The sequence below is a fragment of the Myotis myotis genome, unplaced genomic scaffold, assembly GCF_014108235.1.
Source record: "Myotis myotis isolate mMyoMyo1 unplaced genomic scaffold, mMyoMyo1.p scaffold_m19_p_5, whole genome shotgun sequence".
Taxonomy (NCBI): domain Eukaryota; kingdom Metazoa; phylum Chordata; class Mammalia; order Chiroptera; family Vespertilionidae; genus Myotis; species Myotis myotis.
Genome location: NW_023416357.1, coordinates 52,621,991 through 52,648,143, shown reverse-complemented (window position 1 = coordinate 52,648,143; position 26,153 = coordinate 52,621,991). Strand labels below are relative to the sequence as shown.

General features: G+C 37.0%; 1 long non-coding RNA gene across 1 annotated transcript in view; it reads left to right on the top strand.

Annotated features, from left to right (window-relative positions):
* Positions 1–26,153, top strand: part of LOC118656390 — a 115,551-nt gene that overhangs the window by 10,090 nt on the left and 79,308 nt on the right. The window contains exon 4 of the long non-coding RNA XR_004967598.1: positions 4,427–4,601. This is a non-coding gene — a long non-coding RNA (uncharacterized LOC118656390). The remainder of the gene's footprint in view (positions 1–4,426; positions 4,602–26,153) is intronic.

The window sequence follows — 26,153 nt, the reverse complement described above, 5'->3', positions numbered from 1 at the left end:
AGCTCAGTTGAGGTCCTGAGGATGCAGAAGTGTTTTTCTGGGATGGGGCCCAGCCAGGATCTGCAAGAGGAGAATTACCACTTGAATCTCTTAGTTCCTGAAAAGTTGCTCTTGCCTGTGGCATTTCCCTTGAATTCAGCTTCTGCTTTAAACACTGGTGCATGACTAAACTGATGAAAATAATGAAATAGGTAAGTGCAAAAAATTTTGGTAAGATAACATCTGTCACTGTAGAAAAAGGAAAATTCTGCGTTGCTTTTACACTTTCCCTGCTCATTTGACTCAGGACTTTGAACATCAACCAAGGAAGTGAGAAGGTATTCCCTTTCCCTTCTTTACGCTTTCTCTCTCTCTCTCTCTCTCTCTCTCTCTCTCTCTCTCTCTCTCTCTCTCTCTCTCTCTCTCTCTCCAAAATGGTTCCTTGATACTTTTTAGGAAAGTGTCAAAGATTAGTGATTTGCTATACCTGTGCTGAGAAAGTGATCATAGTCACATAACTATCAATCTCTCTCTACTCAAAATATATTTTTAAGGAGTACACACAAGTAGTTTAGATGTAGCTTAACCAAATTGTTAATGTAGCACAATCTCTGCAATTAATCAAAAATGAGTCCAAATTTCTGCTTAACCTGTTAAATAGCATGACCTTGTATAACATATGTAATGTCTCCAGGCTTCAAATTTCTCCTCAGTAAATTACCAGTAATAATGTCTATGTCATAGGTTGTGGTAAAGATTAAATTAGATACTGTATATTAATTGCTAAATTTAGTGCCAGGTATTAAGTAAGCCCATTATGAATAGTGTGTGATTGGTATTTCTTGATAGTCCAAATTTTTATTTTCCTACCAGCAATAAAAACTTATAAATAGTAGATTGTAAAATTTATTTTGCTTATAACAAGGACACATTAATATATATATATATACTTATAAGGATATATATAAGTATATATATATACTTATAAGCTACTTATAAGGATTTCTTCTCACAATTACAATTTACATTGGCTATTGCATGCTTATTATAAGTAATATAGTTTATCTTGATGGGAGCCAAAGAAAAATACAAAGAAACAAACCAAAAATGAAGTGCAAAATACCAAATTGGGGAAAATGACTAGGAAAGAGGAAGGCCAAAGTGTAGTAGAAAAGCCAGTTCTATGTAGAATTACATGGGTTGTAATCTTTTCCCACAAAGATTCAGAATAAGAGGAACTTTGGGACAGATTTGGTGGGAGAAAGAAATGAGATCCAAGGAGTTTGGCTTTGGATCTGCAAAAGTTTAAGTCCGTGTGGAAGGACCTGGTGAAAGTGTACATAGTCAGTTAAGTATGTAAAGCTGGAGTTTTATACCTTTAAAGTGTTTAAAAGTTGTATAAGTGGCATACCAAGGATGAACTGTGGGAGCAATAAAAGGGACATTGTTTGTATAATTAAAAATGAAACCAAAACTAATTAAAAATCAGCCTGCACTTGTTGTGCCCAGATTTCAAGGTTCCCAAGACCCCCAGGGAGCCAGTCAGTCCGATGCAAAAGCAAAGAGTCCTTTATAATGCAAGCCGGCTTGCGCTCCCCGTTCACCAGACCCACACAACGGAAAGTCCAGTGGCCGAGAGAGAGAGGCCTGATGGGACAGGGGGTTTTAAAGGGGGGTGGAGTGAGGGCAGGAGAGGGGACTGTGTGCCCCGCCGATTGGCCAGGCGCGAGTAGGTACAGGATGTGGTCATAGTGATGGCGTGCAGTTCCCTTGATTATTATTGGTTAGTCCAGAGAAATCCTGAGTGTGGCTAGCAGCGGCTTCCCCCGGCGAAGAAGCACATGGCTCTGTCCTAAAATGGAGGACCCAAGGCAAGATGGAGGGCGCAGTCCTCGCCCGGCTCCCGCTGCTGCTGCTCGAACACGCCGCAAGGCAGGATGGCCCTCCCGCACAGGGCGGACTGGGACTCCCGCAGGGGTGCGTCTGGGCGGCACAGGCCCAGCACACGGGGTACGGCCGGCAGAGCGGCCCAGCTCCGGAAGAGCAGCATCCGCTCGGAGCAGGCCCTGCCCGTGGCCGGTGCACCGCAGCACGGCAGCCTCCCAGGGCTAGGGCACGCGCCCCACTCCGCTGCCGCTGCTGCTGCTACACCGGGGCCGGGGGTCCATGCGGCCCGCGCAGAAGCCCAGTCCGGGGGGCAGTGGGCGGGTGGCAGCCTGCGCTGGGCTCCCGCTGTGGGCTGGTGAGCCGATGCCCCATGGGGCCCGGCGGCCGGCCCACGCAGGCCCCCCTGACCGGCCCCGAGGGCCGCATGGACCCCCGGCCCCAGCGCTGGCAAGCGGGGAGCCGACCACGGGGGAAGGGAGGAAAGAGCCAGGCGGTGAGGCCTTCTGCTCCCACGACCTCCCCGTGGCCGGTCGCCTCCCGGCCCCACCCCTCGGCCCGCTGCCGGCCACGCAGCCAGTTTGGGACACTTGGACCCGCTCCGGGGAGGCCAGGCCCTACGGCGGGCGCGGAGGGATTTCAGAGCCCAGAGGCCAGACTCCTCCTCCCGCACCGCCCGGAGAGGCGGGCGGCTCGCCTTTCACACTGACAATTCAGAAGAATACCAATGAAAAAATGCTGCTCCCAAAATCATCTTTTGTTTGTCTATACTCTAAGCACATGCACCAACAAGTTTTCAGTTTTGGTTGGGGGAATCCAAGACAGAGAATAAAATTTCTGATATTGGCAATTAAAATAATCAATGATGTTAGAACAGTTTAACAGCATTAGAACACGAATCTGGGAAGGTGAATGCTGATATTAGATATGATAGAAATACAGTATTTTTCCATGTATAAGATGCTATTCTTTTTTCTAAAATCATTAGACTGAAAATTGAGGGGCTTCTTATGCATGGAAGTCAGAAGAGGAGGGAGCCACATAAGTGCATGAGCCTTATTGTTACTGATGTCAGCTGATGCCATAATTGGAGGTGGAGGTGGAGAGTGCACAGATGCTATAGGGACTGGAGAGTTCTGAGCCCATAAAGATGCCAAAAAATAAAAAAAGATAAATACTGGTAAGCAATTGTCTTACTCTGCAAACTGAATGTAATCAGCTATGCAAAAGAGCATGGAAATAGAGCTGTAGAGAGACAATTTGGAACTCCTCCCACTGAGTGTATGATCAGACAGTGGAGAAAACAGGAAGAACAACTCCTTAAGATGCCAAAAAAGAAGGTGGCCTTAAGAGGAAAACCAAAAAAATGGGCAAACTTGAAGCAGAGGCTTAAGACTTGGATTATGGAGCAGCCTGGTTTTGATAGGCTCACAGACAGAGTAGTTACACAATAAATATTTAATGATTAAATAGACAAAGTGTATTACTTGGCTTGTGAAAGTAGTTTAATAACAGAAAATATAGACTGACATAATAATAATAATAATAATAAATCTCTCTTTTTGGAAGGGCTCATGTCAATTAACTTTCACAGGTCTACTTCAGTTTCTGCACCACAAAATGCTAAAAAATAGGGTGACTATATGTCCTAGTTTACTCCTGTGGTCTCAGCATTAATTATGAATGACACTTTCTCTAATTTTTATAGGGGTCTCAGTTAGGACAATAATATAATGTTCTGATGAGCTCCTGATATGATCTTCTAAAAATGTGCACAAATATATAGCATTGACAACAATTTAAGATATTATGCTTTATTTTCTAGATTTAACTGTCATCTTTATTAAACTGTTATTATTTTTATTTTATTTTCTGATATAAGAAAGGAAATAAAAAATTTGCTGAGCAGATAGAAGACCTATAGTTACCATGATGTATATACTAATTTTTAGTATCTATAGGCATAGTAATGTTATTTAGTGGCCTGGTAGTATAATTTAAATTTCAGTTAAAATTAGAGCCAAATCTCACTTCTGTTTAGTATCTGCTAGAATTTTAATTTCATACAAATTTTGTAATCTCTCTGATTCTTAGTTTGCTAAGATAGATATAATTCCTACTCCATAGGATTTCCACGGGCTAGTTATTGTAAAATTCCTAGCAGAGCACCTGCACTTAGTAGATACAAAATATTATAGTTATTATTAAGAAAAAGGAAATTAGGCTAGGAGGGGGAATGGTATATCTTTGCTGTTTTTACCTAACGCTTTAAATATTTAAGAGTTTTTCCTTTATGTTGACTAATTATAATGATACATTCCTATGATATCATTCAGGACTCTTCAATTATATGTAACAGAAACCATTGCAAAGTAATTTTAAGAAAATTACAACCATTGGCTCATGTAACGAGTTAGCTCATGGGTGGGCTTGGGTTTGGCTTTCATGTAGATTCGGAGACTCAAACGATGTTGTCAGGTCTCTCTTGCCCTCTCGCTCTAGCTCTTGCTCACACTGGTTCTGCTCCACCCCTTGTAAAGTAGTCTCATTCTCTCCTCTGCAGGCTAAGGAACACACTCACCAGTGGTTCCAGGGATCCTCGTTCCAACCCAACACAGTGGAAAGAGAGCTGCTATCTCCCGACATCTGTGATTGACTCTCCTGGGATCTACCCTCTAACCCCAGTTGCAATCTGACCAGCTTTATTCAGGAGAAGCACTAAACCCTAAAGCATACAGGTATGTGATGAGTAAACCTGTTTCTTTTGCCTCTAGAAAGGTCTTAATTTTGTAGCTTGAATTATTGTCTGGGTTTTCTGGCTCCAAAGAGGAACTTTGGTTGAGAAAGTCTGAAGGTGAATGTTTTGAATGCCCAGGCCAAGATCAGAAAAGTGAGCAGAAATTAGGGTTTGGAAAATCTTGGATATCCAAAAAACGATTACTTCCATCTAGGCTTAGCTGATGACAGTACAGAGAATACTGTTTGCATGCCTACAAGAATATTGATATGCTGGTTTCTCTGGTGAAGATTCATTTCCCAAGGCACTCGCCTCAGGAGCTGAAGTGAATCTGCTATCATTGCCATCTTCTGGGGCCCAGAAGATGCAGGGATGTGCCAAGTATATTCTTCAGGCTGGCTTCCCATGTCCTCTTCTTGAGATCTTTATTGAAGTGCTTCAAAAAGTGGGGGGAGAACTCTCTGAGCAATAGTCTTTGGGTTACTGGAGTAACATTTATGCTCTGTCACAGAATGTCCCTTGGTGCCCCTGTCAGAATCATAATAAAGCTCATTTGTCAGTTCCAATGTGACATTTCTTATATTTCTGTATAGTGCTTCTTAGATTACAATCCTTAGACAATAATCATTGTCAGCGGGATCTTCTTGGAAAATAAAGGAAAACATGAGCATCCAACCCCCACATCTGAACTGTTCCATTTGCTGTAAGCACCCTATGCCTGCAGAGGAGTGACCTGTCTGCCATCAGTGTCATTTCAATGAGTAACCTGACTGACTCTCCTTCTACTAAGAACAGGACCCAAATTTTCATTCCACTTCTAGGGCTGTGTGACTGGCTTGCGTTTTCTTTCATATGTGTGCATGTATGTGTGGCAAGTTCTTGCTTAGAAAGCTAGTACCGCTTCAGTTTTGTTTGCAATGTTACAAGTCACACTAGGCCAGAACTGTGAGGACTTCGCCGAGTCCTTGGTAAAAAGCAATCATTGCTGATACGTGTCCTTCATTGGTACTTCATACATTTTGACAAATGGTATGCTTCAGCCAAATTATGTCGTTCTGTTTGCATCTTCATCTAATTCTAAAAATCTCAGCTTGAAGGATATGGAAACCCAAGTGGAAGGTGAAGTCCTTGGTGTCAGGTAGCAGGCAGGGTTTTCTGGACTGCTTTATTTTTAAATAACCTGCTATAAATTAAACAGGGTCATTCATCTGTAACCTGTCTGTGTAAACTGAAAAAAGAAAAAAAAAGGATTAATAATAGATTTTCTCATTTATAACAGAGTCTCTTTTTGTGTAAAATTTCCAGCTAATTTGGAAAGCTCGTGTGCATATTTAATTATGCAGGTAGTGACCTTCATTTGCCAATGGAAATACAACTACGCCTAAATGGAGTTAAAGTTGGGACTGTAGCCCAGTGCTTTTGATTTTTTTTTTTTTTTACTCAGAATATTGATTTCATCAATCCTCCATTGTTCTCCATACACTTTTATTATGAGCTAATTTATTTTTACTACAACCCCAAATTGGACTTCTGTGTGAATAAAGTCTAAACAATGAAAAAAACCTCAATTCTTCTTCTCAGACTGTCTATCTCTACCTTTCTAGTTGCCTAATAGACATTTCCATTTGACTCATTACAATCCCAAACTCCATGTACTTAAAATCAAGCTATTAATCTAAAATCACATTTTGAATTAGTCAGCCAGCTCTCCTGTATATCTCTATGGCATCGACCTCTACTTTCTTTTCCAACTACCTTCTCTTCCATTCCTTATAGCTAAATTCTTCTAAGAGGTGTTTATGCTTATAGTTCCTAAGCTGTCTCTTCTCTTCCTCTCTTGAATCCAATCAAAGCAGGCTTTTATAAAACCCCACCTCTCCATGGAAACAATGCTATCACTAATGACCTCCATGTTGTTAAATTCAGTGCTCAAATCCCAGCACTTGATTTACTTGTACTGTCACTAGCATTTTCCTGATACATTTTCTTTCTTCGATTTCTAGTATAACACAGTCTTCCAAGTATCCTGATGTCTTTGTGGCTGATCCTGCTCAGTCACCTTTGCTGGTGCCTCATCATGGCTCAGTGCTTAGACTTCTCTTTATATTGATACTCCTTATGCAGATGTCTTTTTCAAATTAATGGCTTTAAATACCACCCAAATGTTGGTCACTCCAGACATATATCCATTGTTGTGAACTTCAGACATCTCTACTTGGATACTTAATAAAAATCTCAAATTTCATGTGTCTAAAACTGAGCTTCTGATCCCTTCTCATAATTTTATGCTTCCATAGTCTTTTCCATTTCACTAAATTCATTCTTTCAAATATTAAGGCCCAGACTTCAAGGTAATTATTGGCTCCTCCCCCCACCCTTAGACCCCCAAACTCCAACACATCAATTAATTCTGTCATTTTTATGTTCACAATCAGGACTGCTTACATAAGTTGTGAGGCCTAGTGCAAAATGAAAATGTGGGGCCATTTATTTAAAAATACTAAGAATTTCAAGACTATAGCAGCAGAACATTAAACCAAGGGCAGAGTCCTGTGTAATAGCCTAAAACACTTGCCTAAGAAGCCTGTTCACAATATATTAATTCTAGCTACTTCCCACCTCTTCTTCAGTCACATGAGATTCAAGCTACCATCATTTTTTTTGAGAACTATTTAAATGGGGTCCTATCAGGTCTACCCTGTTCTCCCTCCTGATCCTCTCAATGTATTCTCAACTGTGCAGAGAGACCTATTAAAAAACAAATCAGATAATATCACTCTTTGCTCAAAACCCTCCAGTGCCTGTCATTTCACTCACAATAAAACTTACATTTCTCTTTCTTCAACCTAAGTTAGTACATCATCATGTCATACCTACATGACTGCAATATCCTCCAAACCTTCTTATACTACACTGTCTTGATTTTGATCTGCCCGCATACCTTAACAGGGCCAATTTTTATGAAACACTGTTTCTACCACCTCACTTTATAAGACATAATCCTTATCTCATAATATTTCAAGTAAAAACTCCTCAGGCTCTTAAGGCCTTCCACAGTTTACTCCAATTCTACAAAAGAGCCCCATTTCCCATTTTGTCTCCAAAATTCTCCATTCACTTAGGCAAGCTAGTCTCAAATACCATATTCATCCATAATCCTGCTAACATCCTTTTCTTTAGCAGGAAGCACATGTTTTTTTTCTCTATGTCTGTCTCAATTACACACATCTTCCACGGCTTACTTTATTTTCTACTTCCTCCAAAGCCTTCTGCAATTACCCCAGTTCTCACTGATTTACCCTGCATTTTAACATCAGATGAACTTAGATCTTTCTACTACCCACTTTAAGACAAAGATGTACTCTCTGGAATTGGTCACAGATTGTTTCACTGAATAAACACCTTTTGGGCAGGGTCCACATTTCCCCCTGCAATGTTGAGTCCAGGAAAAGTGCCTAATACAGGTCATCTAATACTTACTTATTTACTAAACATATTATATGTGTTAACAACAGGCACTAAATATGAAAGAAATCAAAGCAGACCTTTTGGAGTATACCATAGAGGGCATGCATGATACACAGAAAAATGAGAGAGATTTTTTGAGCTCTGGACAAGCACTCTACTAAGGGTTTTGTATATTTTAGCTTATTTACTCTTCACAATAATCCTGTGAGTTAGGTACCATTATTCTCATTTCAGTTGCCGGTAACCTGAGGTTCAAAGAGGTTAAGGAACTTCACTAAGGACATAACTAGGAAGTGGCAGAATGGGTTTCAAATACAGGTAATCTGCTAGCTCTGCCCATCCCCTGAGCTGAATTGCCTCTCACAGTCTACATTTGTTTACTGTAAGATTTTAAAGCTCCAGACCACTATCGTAATTTTAATAAAAAGTTCATTATATACTTTGCTAAGATACAAACCATATTTTCCTTTTTGCTCTATCAGAGAACCATGGAGGTTTTGTATTTTATCTTAGTCAGATATCAGAGGAAAATATCCAATTATTCACTTATTTTATCAGTTATGCCCACTTTATAAACAGCTCTTAGCAAACATGGAGCCCACATGGTGAGTGCATAGTACTATTTTGCAGTCATTCCACCGCTGAGACAAGAATACCAAGTGTCTGCCGGTCTTACTAATTAGTTTCAGAAAGACTTGTTTTCAATAGTTGAGTTTAAAAACATTACATTTACTACAGTTTGTTGAAAGCCTTTTTTCTGGCCTATATTTCTGAGATGCAGCTTAATTTTTCACTGTCTTATTTTAATTTCTCTCTTTCTTTATAGATCTCATCCTCTCATTTATTATTCTTTGTCTTCTCTCTGTTTCTGGCTTTTCTTCCTGCAGCTGGGCTTTCGTTAGAAGGGATGGATGCAGCTGCCCAACCATTTTCACATTCTTCACTGATGTGATTTTCTTGAGGTAAAACATCATTTAAGAAGTATTACTCAACAATTAAATGTTTCTGTCCTCCTCAAATTCGGTGTCTGAAAGCCTGCCAGTAAGACCCTTTGCAGTTGTTTGTATTGGTTTGGATCCCTTCCTGTTATGCATTACTTTATTTGTTCTGTGCTGATTTGGCTTTTATGTAATATTTTGTTATAGTTGTAATTTCCTCTTTCTATCTAATCTCAACCACTGACTTGGTTTCACTGTTATCTCCCTCCCAACCCCTCAAGGGGAAAGGGTTCATTGACTACTTCCCACTACAAGTCTGACTGCTTTTTAAACTAAATATTTCATCTATTTGATGGGCCAGATTTTCACAGGATTAAGGGGCAATTTTGGAGGCAGAAGTTGGATTCTTGCTCAGCCTTTGAATATTCTTAGTTGTCTACCATGCTTTTGGACTAAAGCAGGGGCACAAAGTTGTATCCAAATTGGTAGTGGAAACCTTAGACTATCTGGTTTGAGTGTTGTGCTACATGGAAGTGTCTTTTCATCTTTCAACAGTTATCCTAGACTTTTTCAGAGTAGCATTTCAGCTGACTTTTTAATAGAACCATTATATATTTAGACATTTGGTTCTTGTTAATTCATTGAATAGGTCTTATTCATGATGCTTAGTTTATCTTTAGACAAATAGAGATATATAAGGGTACCTGAAGTGAATGTTGCTATTTAGCATTTATAGAAGAGAAACTAAGGAGATAGATCCAGGGATAATATAAAGATATTTAACAACCATGAATACCAGTGCTCACAATGGAATCCAGCCTTAGGCTTGGGTCTTGGGGACTCCTGTCATAGTAATACTTAACACCTTTGTTGCTGAATTATTGGAAGACTGGGGTACTGAGGAAGGTGGGGACACCAGGGTGTGTACCTGGGGAACTTGAGTTAGTATGAACTAATTTTAATACTTTAATAAGTGGATACATGTTAGTCTTAGGTGAGAGTGTGCTCACAGTTAATACTTTAATTTATTTTATTCAGATGCAGTCATCCTTTTCCAGTTTATACCATGTGACCCACTGAGAATACTGGAAGGGCATATGATTTCCTATAATGGCTCCTAGCGAAAAGTGTCCAGGACAAGTTTAGATATTTTTAAATTGAGCTTCTCAAGTTTTTGGAAGTCAAAGCTACTTTTATCTAGAGAAGGAAGTATTTTTTTAATATTTCAAAAGGAATTGAATTTTGGATTGAGTTTTGTTTGTACCAATTATTAACTTTTAAATTGGGAAAATCGCTCAACAACCTTAATTTTCACAATCCTTCCTTATCGGTAAAAGGGAAGAAATTGAATCAGATGAGCTCTAAGTTCCCTTTCAGATCTAATATTCTCTAATTCTATTTAAATACCAACATGAAAACTTCTTCTGCCTGCCATTTAATAAAATCAATTCATCTTTTAGGACATGTAGGAAAAGACAATATGACCAGTTTCTGGGCATATGAACCACCCTGATAATTACTTATACATTTCCACAGGGTTTCAACACTCCCCTTAAAGATTATCTGACTAAAATATTTTTCCTTGGGTTTGAGTACAAAAAGCAAACAATAACTTTATAAAATAACTTCCCTTTTTGCTATATATTCAGCATTCAGATTCACTATAGCCTTTCTTCAGTGAGCGTGCAGTCACACTGCTTTCTGCCCTACATGGAAGACAAAACTTTCAGTGTTTATTTCAATTGTAAATGGGTTGAACTATGTAAAAGTTCATTGTTGAGTTAGCATTTGTCAGTTTCAGGACCATGCAGATTGAGCTGTTTTTCACATTAATGACATCTATGTAGTAAGTCAGAACTATTTAAAAAATATTTTTATTGATTTTAGAGAAAGAGAGGAAGGGAGAGGGAGAAGAGAGAGAAACATCAATGATGAGAGAGAATCATTGATTGGCTGCCTCCTGCACGCCCCACAGTGGGGATGGAGCCCGCAACCCAGGCATGTGCCCTGACTGGAATCAAACCATGACCTCCTGGTTCATAGGTCGATGCTCAACCACTGAGCCATGCCAGCCAGGCTGTAAGTCAGAACTATTAATATGTGGAATAAACAGTTTTTACCTTGATTAAAAGGAGGAAACTAGAAACAGTCTTTTTAACCTTAAAAACTGTTGTGCATTTCATCTGGATCACACACCAGAATTCTGTCTTTGGCATTTTCATAGGTCTCTGAAGCTCAACAGCTGACTTGTTTAGGTCATGTGGTTCTCTACCTTCACACTGATAACCTGTTTTACAGACAGCAGCTTTAGACCCCAATTATTACATTTAAATATATATATTGATTTCAGAGAGGAAGGAAGAGAGAAAGAGAGTTAGAAACATCAATGATGATGCTGTATGCCCCACACTGAGGATGGAGCCTGCTACCCGGGCATGTGCCTTGACTGGGAATCCAACTATAACCTCCTGGATCATAGGTCGATGCTTAGCTACTGAGCCATGTCAACCAGGACCCGAGTGATCACATTTTGATAACGCTCTTATTTACAAGCTAAATCATGGTCCTTCACATGAAACTAAATATATTCCCCTTAAGGTGAAGGCCAGTATTTTACATGTTCTTATTATAGTAACAGTTGTCATGTTCTAGGTCCTCTGTGACAAACATGCTATTATTGAGGGAAACAGCCCTATGACAATGAGTGTCTTGTTTATGTTTGGGTACAATATATTTTTATTGAATTTAGCTATTAACTTTGTTGATTTCAATTTAACTGAAATGTATATGTTTGTTAAAGACTGTACAAATAATTAAAAAGTAAAAATTGGAACTAGAATTAGAAACCAGAAAAAGTAACTACAACAGGAAAGATTCAACCTGATATGATTTGGCCAAAAATACATTCATTGTTTTATTTTGTCTACTTACCTGTCCACCGTTAAGGAAACATTTATTCAGGGCCTAATATTCTCTAGGCAATTGTTAAGTTTTGTAATATAAAAATGAAGGAAAGCAGACCTAGATCCTAAGGAATTCATCTTTAGGGTATACATCAAAGATATAAATTATTATAATGTACTTTGGTTTGTAAAACTAGAGGAGAGTATTGCAAAATACAGTGGTGATAACAATAACAAAAATTATATAGGTCTTATCTATACCAGGCAGTCATCTAAGCAATTTATATTTAATCTTAATGATAACAAGTATAAGCACTACAATTATTATTCCCATCCTACAGATGAAAACTGAAATATAGGAAGTTATTTGTTTAATGTCACTCAGTAATTCTGGGTCCATTGAGAGGAATCACTTCTCACAGATGGGAGATTTAGTTGTGTCAGAGATTCATTAGCACATGAAAACAGTTACAAAGGGCCCTGTGTATGGGAACCACTGAGCCAAGTAGGTCTTTCCAAAATCATGCCTTGTAAAAGGATGTTTATATCCAGAATATCTAGAATATTGCCTAGAATATATATTACTTGCACTTCTGAACAGGCTGCAGTGGGTACTAATCTTAGTATTATATTTCTCTTCCCAGTTACAAGTATGTTACAATCAGTCATTGATTTTTAGGATATGTTTATTAAAGAGTTTACCAACTTTTTGCCAGGTGACAAATTCCCCCACTTTCCCATCTTAATCATACTGCATTAGTCACATATATATGATATCTATCTATCTATCTATCTATCTATCTATCTATCTATCTATCTATCTATCTATCTATCATCTATCTATCTATCTATCTATCATTTATCTAGCAAGCATCTATCTAGTATCTATCTTATCTACTTACCTATCTACCTATCATCAACTGTCATTCAAGAGACAGAGACAGAGAGAGGAAAAGAGAGACACAGAGAGAAAGAAATATGTTTACTTATTATGAGGAATTGACTTATATGATAAAGGAGGCTGAGAAGTCCCAGTCTGCTCTCTGCAAGCTGGAGACTGAGGAAAACCAGTGTTATAGTTTCAGTTCTAGCCTGGAGACCTGAGAACTGGAGCAGTGATGGTGTAAGTCCCAGTCCCAGGGCAGGAGAAGACTGGTGCAAAGAGAACACATTCCTTCTTTTTCTGCTTTTTTATTGTATTTAGACCCTTAAGGCATTGGCAGATACCCACCCAGATTTGGGAGGGCAATCTGCTCTACTTAGTCTATTGATTGAAAAGCTAGTCTTTTCTGGAAACACCTTCACAGACACACGCAGAACTAATGCTTAATCAAATATCTGAACACCCTGTGACCCAGTCCAGTTGACACATGAAGCATCTGATTAGCATCAAGTGTCTGCTGCCAGCAGATGTCAGGTACTTTAGCCACAGACATCTCTTTGGATGGTTCCATTTCTCCATGTTACAGTTTGCAGTCAGTCAAGAGGAAAAATATTAATCAAAATAGTAATTCAGCTGATATATGTGAAAATAAGTTTTATTTTATAAAATTTAAATATTACCTCATCTCTTTTCCACCTAAAATAGATTATTCCTAATTTTGTTGAGAATACGGGGAAATGAATTCACTTATCACAGTTAGTTGTAGGATTGTAAATTAGCACAACCTTTGGAAAAGAAATATGCATATATTTTGACATAATAAGAATGTTCACAAAGATAACAGTTCTTAATTATAGGTCCTATATTGTAAAGAAAAAATTGAAAAAATTTACCTGGTAATAGAGGATGAGCCAAGTCAATTATAGCCAAACAATTGGGTATGGCATAGCCATTTAAATATCACGTGTGGAAGATTAATTATTGAACTAGGGAAAAGTTGTTACTATAGTTAATGTTGAGTGAAAAAACAGACTAATAATATATTATTATATTCCTAGTAGTATATATCAAATAATATATTCAGTATGTGATTGTTATAAAAAATGTTAAGTTATATATGAATATAATATAAAATACATGTATGTAAAATTGTACTTATGTATAAATATGTGTATATATATATAGAGAGGGATACATTCTAGATAATTATAAACTAATAATTTATAGTAATGGAATTATAGGAATTTTTGAAAATTCTTTCTGTATTTAACATGAATTGTATAATTAAAAGTAAAATAATTATTGATAGATCAGTACTAGGGAAAGAGAAAGAAATATAGATAAAATAAAATAAAGTTTCTCACTCTCACTTCATAAAATTGCTTTGTATTATTACTTTTGGTAAACATGGTCCTTCTCACACAGATTTGAGCTATATGTTGCACACACTATTTACCTATTTTTTTGGTGAATGCCTTTCCTAAGGTTTTTAATAAGGATTCTTATTTTTTTAAAACTTAACGAGTCTACACTTTGATAATTTTTACATACAAGAAAGGAGTTCATGATTAATAAAGGCAATGCTTTGGCATTGGCATTAGCTTCATTTCAGTATGTTCTAGATCAGAAGTCAGTAGATGGCAGTACACGGGCTGAGGCTGGGCCTTAGGTGTTGGGATTAGCTCCCATAGTATCCTCTAACATTTAAAAAGCATAATATCTTTTTTCACATAAAAATCTATATATGGGGATTCCATTGAAAAACATTATTCTTACAATGCAGAGTTTGAGTTTCCGCAGAAAGTGACTATTTGGAGATGAGCAGCCACTATCGTTTATAAATGGGCATACATGTTCTAGTTTGCCATGGTCCTGTCACTCCCTACTTTATTTTATTATTGGTTCAAAATTGTTGCCTAAGTTTATAGTCATTCGCTTATTAGTCTTTTAAAAATCATCCTGCTTTTTATCGTATTTAAGGATAAGGCTGAAAGACTTGGGTTATCTCTGTACTCTCTTAACTAACATCATCTAGATGACAATTGAGCCTGTAATTTCAGGGTATGTCTTCTTATTTCTCCAAAAAGATGTCAAAGAGGGAGAGAAAGAAGGAGAGGAAGGGAGAGGGGAGGAGAGGTAAGGAGAGAAACCACATAACAAAGGCACTTATCAGAGGAATACATGTGATGTTGATAAAAATTGGTATTTTTGTTGTTTTTTCTGGTTTACAACTTTATCAATGGCCATATAAATTTACTTTTTTTGTATTTGAACAGTTCAATATTTGTTTAGTTTGTGCTTTAAAGTAAATGATTGAGCTTTTTATTTTTATTTTTTTTACAACTGCTTCTGAGTATGGGAGCAGAAAAATAATAAAATATTAAAAGAAAACTAGCTTTGCAAATTTATTGAAATCAAAAACAGAAAAGCAGATTAGCTGGGAGTACTACAAGGGGGCAATGATGGTCTGGCCAGTTAGGACACTGAAGCATTAACCAATGTGCAATTAAAAAATAAAACCTGTGAGGAAGCAAAGTGGGAGAATAAAAGCCCATTAAAGCACTTCTAAGAGTTAAGGCTCTTGCCAGCAGAGCCATCTGTCAAGAGATTGTGGAGAAGGAGATTTCTGTAAGCATTTTCCCTTGGGACCAAATGAAGTGCCAAGAAAAGGTGTGTGGCATCAGGAGTGAGGACAAACTCTGGGTCTTCTGCTGTGTTCATCACAGACAGAGAGGGAACCGTCAACCCACTGGGTCTCACAGAAGAGGAAGAGAAGAGAGGGAAGTCTCTATATTGCTTTTGACTAGAGAACCAAGGTTGTAAAAAGAAGAATTTATGAAAATAAGTCTTTTTTAAGGTAAGTTAAGCTTTATTGCATTAAATTCTTAAAATGTTCCATAATTCAAAGACAATAATTTATTAAACTTTGCATACTAAGGGTAGTAATACAAAAATGAATCTTGTTTCTGAGTGAAATTATAGAAGAAGCTCAAAAATACTTGAACAAAAGTGGGAATGTCATCTTTTTTGAAAACTTAAATCTTTGGAGTTTTTGAAAATACCCAAGACATCTATGTATATGAAATGTTATATTAATATGCTATTTTCACTGATTTATTCTGAGTAAATGCTGGGTAAAAAGTAATCAAGATGGACTCATGAGTATTTGCCTCTAGAGAATTAAGTTCATGCCATGCTGTGAAATAATTAAAAACCATACAACCATGAAAGTTACAAGGGTTTATAATAAGGACAAATATTTCATGAGGTTTCTAGAATTATGTCAGGAAATGATACTTGAGTTGTTAAGATTTTAAATAGATCTTAGTTCACTTCTTCCCCTATGTTCCTATATAGTACTATTTTGTGTTTTTAAACAGCATTTATTCTCTATTTCCTTTGTGACTGATTTTCTTTCTTTCTTTAGATATAAAAAAAATGCTGATTATAAACTTAGAATAAAGATATCATAGATAAACATTATGCATTGTTTTCAGATTTTTTTTAAGGGAGAAAGAGTTATCTCTTTAAAGTCAAGAAAATAAATATGCAATTTAGCAAATTTTAAAAAACGGACAAGAAGTTGTTAATCAGAAATCAGGCCTAAACATAGTTTAATTTAATTTTATTTTGTCCTGATCAAAATAGAAACATTTGCTTAATATATTGGTTACTTAGAGAAATAGAGATGGGCAGACATAAATATAATTCTAAACAGTGGTAAGAAATAATCATCTTCTGGGAAAGAATACAAAGTCCAATAAAACAGGGCTAATTCTGAGTGATCACAGTGATCCAGTGTTCATGCTGGCACTGTGCCCATATCAGATTATTGTGTCTGTAATTGGAGAGAAATTATCTAGTGAATTTAAGTCAAGTTATCTTATGAATTCAATTATAATGGACAATTAATTTTAATAACCCAGTCTTTTAAATCGTCCTTTCTTTCCTACAAAGGGACAGTTGTGCCTGAATTATCAGGATATTGTTTAAATTCTTGTGTGTGTTTTTAAATTCATTCTTCCATTCACTTGTTCATTTAAACAATAGTGAGCAATGTTCAGGTGGAGGGTATAATTGGCCTGAACATGAGATAATGAATGGATATGGTCCCTGCTCTCAAAGAGCTTACAGTTCATTACATGGCACGTGAGTTCTCCCTTGAGTTTCAAAATAATTTGACAAATTAAACTTGAATATTATTTTAGCAATATGAATTTAAAGCTAAAGGAATTTAAGTGATAGCAATAGGAAGTATGCACATTAATAATATAATTTAAGGTGTTCCGTACATTGATTTTATTGGTTCTTCAGTATTTTAAAATTGTGTTGAAATTAGCAAGGACTGAAATGAGCATTATTTGCTCTGCTCTTGGGTTTTCATTAAATATGGTTTGTGGTACTTTAAAAAAAACATGGAACAGATGAATTTTATATGTAGACAAGGACAAAAGAAGAAGTCTTGTGCAATAAAAAGTAGACAAATTCTACTAAAGATTTACCAATACTGCATTTTATTTGTGATCAAAGTCTGATTTCTGAATATATGGATACATTTCTGAATATAAAGTCTATTTGAAATTGGAAATTAGATACTTACCTGCTATAACCATTGTTGTTGCTAAGACTGATTTGGGGGTATGTGCATTTCTAGCATTTTTGGCAGTAGTACAAGGGTTGGTTCTGAACCAAAGTAATATGTAAGTTTTTGAGTTATGGAGATCCTTTCTGGGATCCTTGCCAGAAATAATGAAGCTCTTGCTTGGATGAGAGAGTCTGGAAACTGTCACCTCAAATTAAGTGCATTTATAATAGCATACTATCATCATATCTTTTTAAAATAATGAAATGCATATTTTGAATAAGCAAATGTATAAGACTGTATGATCCCTCTTTCCCACCAATAGTGGGATGCTTCTTGGAGCTTCAATCTTTACTATTCTGCACTTCGAAAACCACTGTTTTCAAATTATAGCAAGAGACTACGTATATCTCTATGCTCTTTCCTGCCTATTGCCTTAGCACTTAGTGGGTTCTGCTCTTGCTGGTATAACTAGAACAGCAGAAGAGGGAAAACATCTCAGTACAGACATGTACTCACAGCTGCATTGCTCTCTGCTGCTAGCTTCAGCTCATTGGCCCCTGCTTTCTTGTGCCAGCCATGTGCACATGACCCTGCTTGAGGCCTCACTTTTGTTCTTTATCCTCAGCACAGTGCAGTGAAGAAGAGTGAGCACTAGTTAGTTGTATAGGGCTAGTTCTAGCACTAAACTTGTCAGGAAGCTGTACTATCTCCAGGAATTTGTTGTTGTTGGTCCTTTACTTAACATGAAAAACAATTGTGGCACAAGATGGTTTGGGATGAAAATATCACTACCTCATGCTACGCCAATGAGTTATACCAGAATAATAATCAGTTAGAATAAAGCGATACTACCTTCTAATATATGGGTATTTAGTTTTTCTTCTATCCTTTTTTTTTTTTAGGATCTACTCAGACAGGTGCCAAGGACTGCTTTTTATTTTTTCTTTCAACAATATTGACTGATGTTCTACCATGTACCAATATTTGTAAATTCAAATTATATTCATTGGCTAAATGAAACTACATGTTGAACTCCCTAATTGCTTCTTTGTGGTTCTAGGCTCTGGCATAATCCTTGGCATAGAGTAGATACTTAATTGTCATGAATACTTGAATGTACTAATCAGAGTTGGACTACCTGGTATATGGAGGCTACTGGGAGAAACTCTGTAGATCCAACTTCATTTTTAGGAAGAAAGATGAACTAGCATCAGAAAACAACTGAGAGACTAGCGTTAGAATAGTTGGGGTTCTCTGAGATGTTTTCACAGGAAGGCACAGGAAAAAGCCTTTAAGTCCCTCTCGGGTACCTCCCAAACTGCCACTTTTAAAGCCTACTTCTTAGGTTATTCAGGAACACAACTGTAAGAGAGGAACACAAAATTCCATTTAGGTGTATGGAACACAAGTCAACAATACCTATGAAAAGTATCTCAATATTTAATAAAATAAAGCACCGATTTTAAGACTGTTTTATGAAATTGAGAAGATGATGAGAATATCAATTCATTAAAGTGGGAAACTGAGTCATTTGACAAATTTTATCTATGTATATAATTACATCTCTATTTTTTTGTTGTTTTGTTTCAGTAGCAGTTTTCCTTGCTGTCCCTTTTCACAAAATTGCTAAGATAAACACCTTACACAAATTAGATACAACATAATTTTTGGTCCATGGAATTACTTTATTATTACCAACAATGAGAACTATAGAAGTTTACATTCATATACCATTTTATGTTATATTAGTCACAAATGTTAGCAATGTAAGGGGCCTTAGCAGCACTCCAAACAAATTCTCTCATTTCACAGATGAGAGAACTGAGTAGTATAGAGGTTAACTTTTTTTTTTCAAGGGGAAAATTAACCAACATTGTCATTCAAAGTTATGTTTTCTATTATATGAAAAGTGGTTGTCAACGAGACACTCAAGGTCAGGGTTGATATCTGGCTGTATCTTCTTTTAAAAAAGGATTTAATGGTTTCATTAAAATCTAGGAATATATAAATGGCAGCTGTACTATCACTCAGTTAACAGAGATTTACTTATCAGAATTTCAAACAAGGAACTCATCAGGGTAATTCTTTTCAAGGAACAGAACTGCCCTATAGTCAGATAACTTGAGGGCCATATCTCCCATCATGACCTTGATGAAAATTCTGACAATGTGTTCTAGTATGGGCTGAAAGAGGGCTGCTTTCTGTCTCAGCTAGCTCAGGGTACGGAAGTCAACCAAGAGAAAGACGGAGGTAAGGATTTCCTCTTCTTTAAAGAGCCAATATGCTCAGAGCATCTTGGCATGTCTATTCTGAATCATGTTTCCATATTCCCAAGTTAACCTATCTAGGTGTCCTTAAGGCTGTTTATCCTTCTAGGTGTCCTTGAGGCTGAGAACTGGCCTTTAGAGTAGAGTCAGCTCCCACAGTGGCTTGAGACCCAAGGCAATCCCAGAGAAAAAGCAGAAATAAGTACGAGACAGTGACAAAGACATTGACAGATAGCCACTGAAGAAAAAACAACACACACACACACACACACACACACACACACACACACGCACACGCACACGCTTATCATTTATGGAGACACAGAGATATGTCAGAACTTCTTTATCTATAATAAAGAATTAAGTTCTTTAAAGAAAAATAGCATAATTAGAGTAAAACTATCTTGAAGCAAAGAACTGTTTGAAAATATTTTCTTTTTCTGAAAACAGTTTAAGAAAGCATTTCTGAATATTGTGTTCTGTAGGAACACTAGCTCCATGGAATGTCCTCCCACCATGTTTCCCAAACCCCATTCTAAATAATTTGTTGATCATATAACTTTGGGGAATATTGGATTGAACAAAGTTAAGTAGCCATCTTTATCACAGAGTTTTCAAAAGCATTGTAAATCCCTAAGAGATGTATTAAGATGCAGTTTTCATAAAATTTATATGAATATTGACAATTTTTGGTTTGGAGTTTCTCATGGTATCGGTATTCTGTTCAATGTACATAGGAAGTAGTGACTTTCATCATTTAACACTGCATTGGGCATTGTGGGCAACCAAGACATGTTTTTTTCATCTTGTGTGGCGTTCCATGAAAGGGAGTCCTAATTGGATAAATTTTATTATTGGCTAAGTAGTACGATGGTACCATTGGCCATGATTTTTATTCACAATAGACTACCAGAGGTCTAATGAGTTTTTCATATCTGAGATGATCCAGGTTGTTAGTTTTCCAACTATTGAAAGATGCAACAGAGCTTTTTTTTTTTTAAAAGTGTATTCTTCCATAGACATACAATATGTAAAATAGATACAAAGCAGGCTGGTTTGGTTGATTTGGGGTAGGGTTATAAAGTCTTTTTCTTTGGCCTCCTGAAGAAACTTATATAAAGTCACCCTTAAGCATGAACTCCTGGTGCTGCAGTAGTCTGGATATTGTTTATTTTGTTCAATAAAGCACCAGAAAACAAGGATTTATCTTCATAAAACTTTTGATTTTTTTTAAAAAATAAGCATCTTATTTTATAACAAGAATTCAAAGATTATAAAATGGTTATTCTTGTTAAGTTTCTTGAATTTTTGAAGATCACAACTAAAATGAGTTTTTCAAATATTATTTCCTTAGATTTCTTAAAAAAATAAACACTATATAAAGTGCATGACAAAAAGAGCAAAACCTGAATATCACCAATATTTTCCTGAATTTGTATTGGTTTTCTATTGCTATTGCAATTTAAAACAACATGAATTTATTATCATATAGTTCTATAGATCAGAAATCTGACATGGATCTCACTGGACTAATTTTAAGGTTTTTCAAGGCTGCTTTCCTTTCTGGAGGCTCTGAAAAATAATTCATTTCCCTTTTTTCTCCAGCTTTTAGAGGTCACCTGTGCCACTTAATGTGTGTATGCCTTCCTTCATGTTCAAAGCCAGCAATTTAGCATCTCTTTGACCTTTCTTCCATCATTCCATATCTCTCTCTGACCACAACTAGGAAAGCATCTCCAATTTTAAAAACTCATGGAATTACATTGGGTTTACATATATAATCTAGGATAATCTCACCCCAAAGTCTATATTCTTAAAGTTTCCTTTACATATTTACAGATTCTTGGGATTAGGATGTGAACAATTGGGGATCCATTATTCTGCCTATCACAGTATTTTAAGTCCCTTCCTCAAATGCCAAATCAGTAAATATATTAGTTTCATCAAACTAAATAAATCATGAGTAATTTTTCCTCTCTGCATGTGTGTCCCTTTCCAAATGATCAGGAAACTACTCCTTGTCTTCAGGGTTCTGCGCCTTCCTCTGAGGCATCTGATTACTACTTTCTCTCCTCTATTTATAGGTAGTAGCTTCTGTGTCCACCTCCATCTGTGTCCTCTTGGACTCCTGCCAATAATGTGAGTTCCTAAAAGCAAGGACTCAATCCAATTTAGCTTGTTTTTCTTTAAAATCAGCTAACTTCCTCTAGGTGATATGCCTGGGTACACTTCTTAGATGACACTCCCACATTTTGGACTGTCATCCATGTACCAATGACTCAAATCATTATCGCCAGTTGATTCCTCCTATAATTTTCAACTTACTTAGCCAACAGCCTATATGCATCTCCTCTTTGATTCTCAGTCAATATACATCTGAGTTAGAGTCCCCAAGACGACTCTCAGCTTCAGTGATTTGCTAGGACTGTCAGGACTCAGAAAGCTCTTACACTCATGGTGACACTTTAATACAATGAAAATACACAGGTTAAAATCAGCAAGTTCCAAATGCAGAAGACTAGGAGAAATCAGGCACTAGCTTCCATTTGCTCTCTGCTAGTGGAGTTCTAGGACCACGCTTAATTCTCCTGGCAAAAATGTGTGATAAAATATATGAGGTACTGTCAATCAGGGAAGCTCATCTGAGCCTTGGTGTCCAGGATTTTGGTTGGGGGTTAGTCACATAAATATGGAATGCCCATGTGACTAAATTCAGCTTCTCAGTCCACAGCTCCACCAGAAGTCAAACCCAGGGCCCCAGGGAGCAAAAATAGGTGTTCACCATAAATCACCTTGTTAGCATAAACAGGCATTGCCCAAGGCTACAGGTATACAAAGACACTCTTAACAGATAGATAGGTTATTCCAAAAGAGTACAGGTTATCTCCCAGGAGCTGGTGAAGGGCCAGTCTTTTCTAAGGGTTGTGCTGAATTTTAACTCTCCAAGTTTTTGAGGTAATTCTTTTTTTTTTTTTAATATTTTATTGATTTTTTACAGAGGGGAAGGGAGAGAGATAGAGAGTCAGAAACATCGATGAGAGAGAAACATCGACCAGCCGCCTCCTGCACATCCCCCACCGGGGATGTGCCCGCAACCCAGGCACATGCCCTTGACCAGAATCGAACCTGGGACCTTTCAGTCTGCAGGCCGACGCTCTTTCCACTGAGCCAAACCGGTTTCGGCTTTGAGGTAATTCTTTACTCCAAAGCATCTCAAATTTAACATCACTAAATCAGAACGCTTTATTTTCCCCAAAATCTACTCTTACTTGAGTCTTTCCCATTTAGGTAAATGGTAAGTGGCTCAAGGAAATAAGCAAATCTAAGAATAATTCATTTCTTCTCCTTACCCTCTACATCAGTTTTATGAACAAGTGCTAAAAACCCTGCTTTCAAAACATTTCTAAACCTATCCTGAATCTTCCCACTTCTCTGTATCTCTGCTACTTTGACCATAGCCCAAACCACCTGGATTTGGGCAATAGTCTTCTAAATGGTTTCTCTCCTGCTTCCCTTCCTTCTGTTCCAGAATATTTAAAAAAAATAATTCAGGTTATGGCATAACCTTGCTGAAACCCTCCAGGGACTTTTCATCATCAGATCCAAACTCTTTTCTGAGTTGAAGTTTCTGGCCCTAGCCAGTTTGGCTCAGGGGACAGAGCATTGACCTCCGTGAAAGGTCCTGGGTTTGATTCTGATCAAGAGCACATGCCCAGGCTGCAGGATTGATCCCCAGTGTGCAGCGTGCAGGGGGCAGCTGATCAATGATTCTCTCTTATCAATGATATTTTTCTATCTCTTCCTCTCCCTTCTTCTCTGAAATCAATAAAAATATATTTGAAAAAATTTTTAGTTAATCTAGCCCTGCCTATCTTGATAACCACATCTCACTCTTTGTTTCCCCTATGGTTCTGTCAAAGTGCCCTTCTTTTTGTTCCTTAAACTTCCAAACTTGTCTTTGCCTCAAGATATTTGCACCAATGATTCTGATACTTGACATGCTTTTCCTTTGTTTTCAGGTAACTACCTTTTCATCATTTCTAGTTTTAAATACAAATATCAATCTCTTCAGAGAGGCTTTTTCTCACCATTCTGAAAAAAGCACTTTTTCCTCATTTGACATCACTCTATTTGTATTCCATTATACTCATCACTATCTAATATTTTTTAAGGTTTACCTTTTTAAAAAAAGAGTGTTTATCTTGCATCTTACCCGGGCATAAATAATATAAGACCATATGAGTACAGGATCTTGCTTGTCCCCTTTATAGCCTTTGGTTGACAATAAAAGATATCCAAATAATATTTACTCAGTAGAGAGATAATTTTTAATTACTAAAGTTTAAAAAGTGTTTGGATTATAATTGATGTTTAATAAAAAGTTGTTTAAATTTGAGGACAAATGATAATGGGGGAATTCCAATAAAGTTATCCCTTTTTAACTCTCAATTTTCTTGAACATTTTCCTTCTATTTACTAATTTGGTGTAAAAAGGCCTTGATTTTTAAAATTTTAGCTATTTAAAAATCAAAATGAGTCATACAAGTGTTGGTGGATTTTAGCATTATATTAAAATTTCCTTTTAAGGTGGACATGGTTTTTACATATTTCACTATTGATTAAGCAACCAACAAGAAATATTTTGGACGGTGAAGTTTATGGGATTCCTCTACTTTTTATATGATTTGTCTAGGCTTTTAGGTGAGAAATATTATGTTTAGACTAAAAATGTCATGCTGTCTACTGAATTGTGTTGTGCTGCATATTTCTCTTTAGTTTTGTTAGTTCTGTTGTTTACCTCTACTGAATAACAATGACAGAGGAATGTCACCAAAGTTTAATAGAGTTTAGTTATCATGGTTTTGTGATGATGAGCACAAACAATTTAACTTATTTTCCTGATAAAGTAAATTATAAACTGAATTTGTAATTATAAACTGAATTATAGTGGCCACATATTTATTTATATTTTGGCAAATCTAGTAATTTTCTAACATAACTTCAGTTTGACAATCTCCTGTCATCATCAAGAACACATTGTAACAACTGGATTCCAAAAAGTATTGAGTAATTTACTTTAATATGTGACGGCAATTTATGAAAATTTTGGATGCAGATGAAAGTCCAAGAAATGAAAGGAGCATATTCGGGTAACTATAACACCGTCATCAAACCTGAGGTTGAGATTGGCATATATTAAACAGTGTTGCTAAATTTTAATCTACCACACATCAGCATGTTTGAAAAAAACGCCATAACTAACCACTGGCTACAAGAAAAATATACTTGTAGGTCCACTCCTTTTCTGCGATAGCTATCTGTGATTTGGTCCTGATGCTATGGTTCTTGCCTGAGCATGACAAAAATCCGCGTGAGTTGTTCCTGTCCTTCACTGTGTCCTGGACCCTGCTGTTGTGCCAGATTTTGCTGACATTAAACAAAGACTTTACGCTTCAGGAAGCCTGGGCAGGTGCACTGGACACATCAGAGGCACATGTGTAGCAGTGTGGAGCATTTCTGCTTGGCCTGTTGGGTTGGACATGCCAAAATAACCCAGAAGGGATAGCAGTGTCTTTTGAAGTCACTGAGATGCTTTCCTAATGTCACTTCTTTGAGTTTTAGATCAATGCCTGGGAGATGAATCAAAACATGTGAGGAGAGTCACCAAGGGGAAACGTGTTGGAAAGGTTGCAGGAGTGAAGCACCCAAGCCCAGGGAAAAGGTGGGGTGAGATGTGCAAGCAGGAAAAAACAAAGGGCTGAGTCATTGGAGGCCTAATTGACAATGGCACAGCTGTGACAACAATTTGCTGGCGGTCTGACCTAGCTGATGAAAGGCCTTCTGCTTTCTTTGGAACCTCGGAGTTGCAGTGGTTCATAGGAACACACCACTCTTGTTTCCAGCTGGCTCAGCCTCATAAATACCTAAACTCACAAGATGACATTTTTAATGCTCTGCAATTGCTATTCTGCATTTATATTTATTGCAATTCAACATATCCATTAGTGCATCTATCATTGATGTTTGTCAGTGCTTCAGGAATACAGTCCATCATGCTGCATCAATTTCACTTTACAAGCTATTAATGTACTATAATGGGGCTTACAATATCATGTGGATATATTTGATTAGAGAGGTGTCAGAGTCAGTCAGATTGAACTGAGAATTGCAAGAGGACCCAAAAATCTTAATTTATTTGTTGTAAAGATGAGCAGCTTTGATGCACAGTGAATGTGTTAATAAAACAGGTGTATCTTTTTTACTTTCTCAAATAGGCACGGAAAAGACAATCTATTGAAACACAGCAGACATACAATATTTTGTTGACACTTGACATGTTTATTCTTTTAGCAGCATCATAATCATGTTTCAATATTTTCTGCATGCAATTAGCAGTTTTATTCAAGAGACAGTGATGGCATTTGAGTCCAGGAGATAGAATCAACTATGGTTTTCTGAAATAGGGTAAATAAAAATATTAAAATTTTGTAAATAAAACACAAATTTTT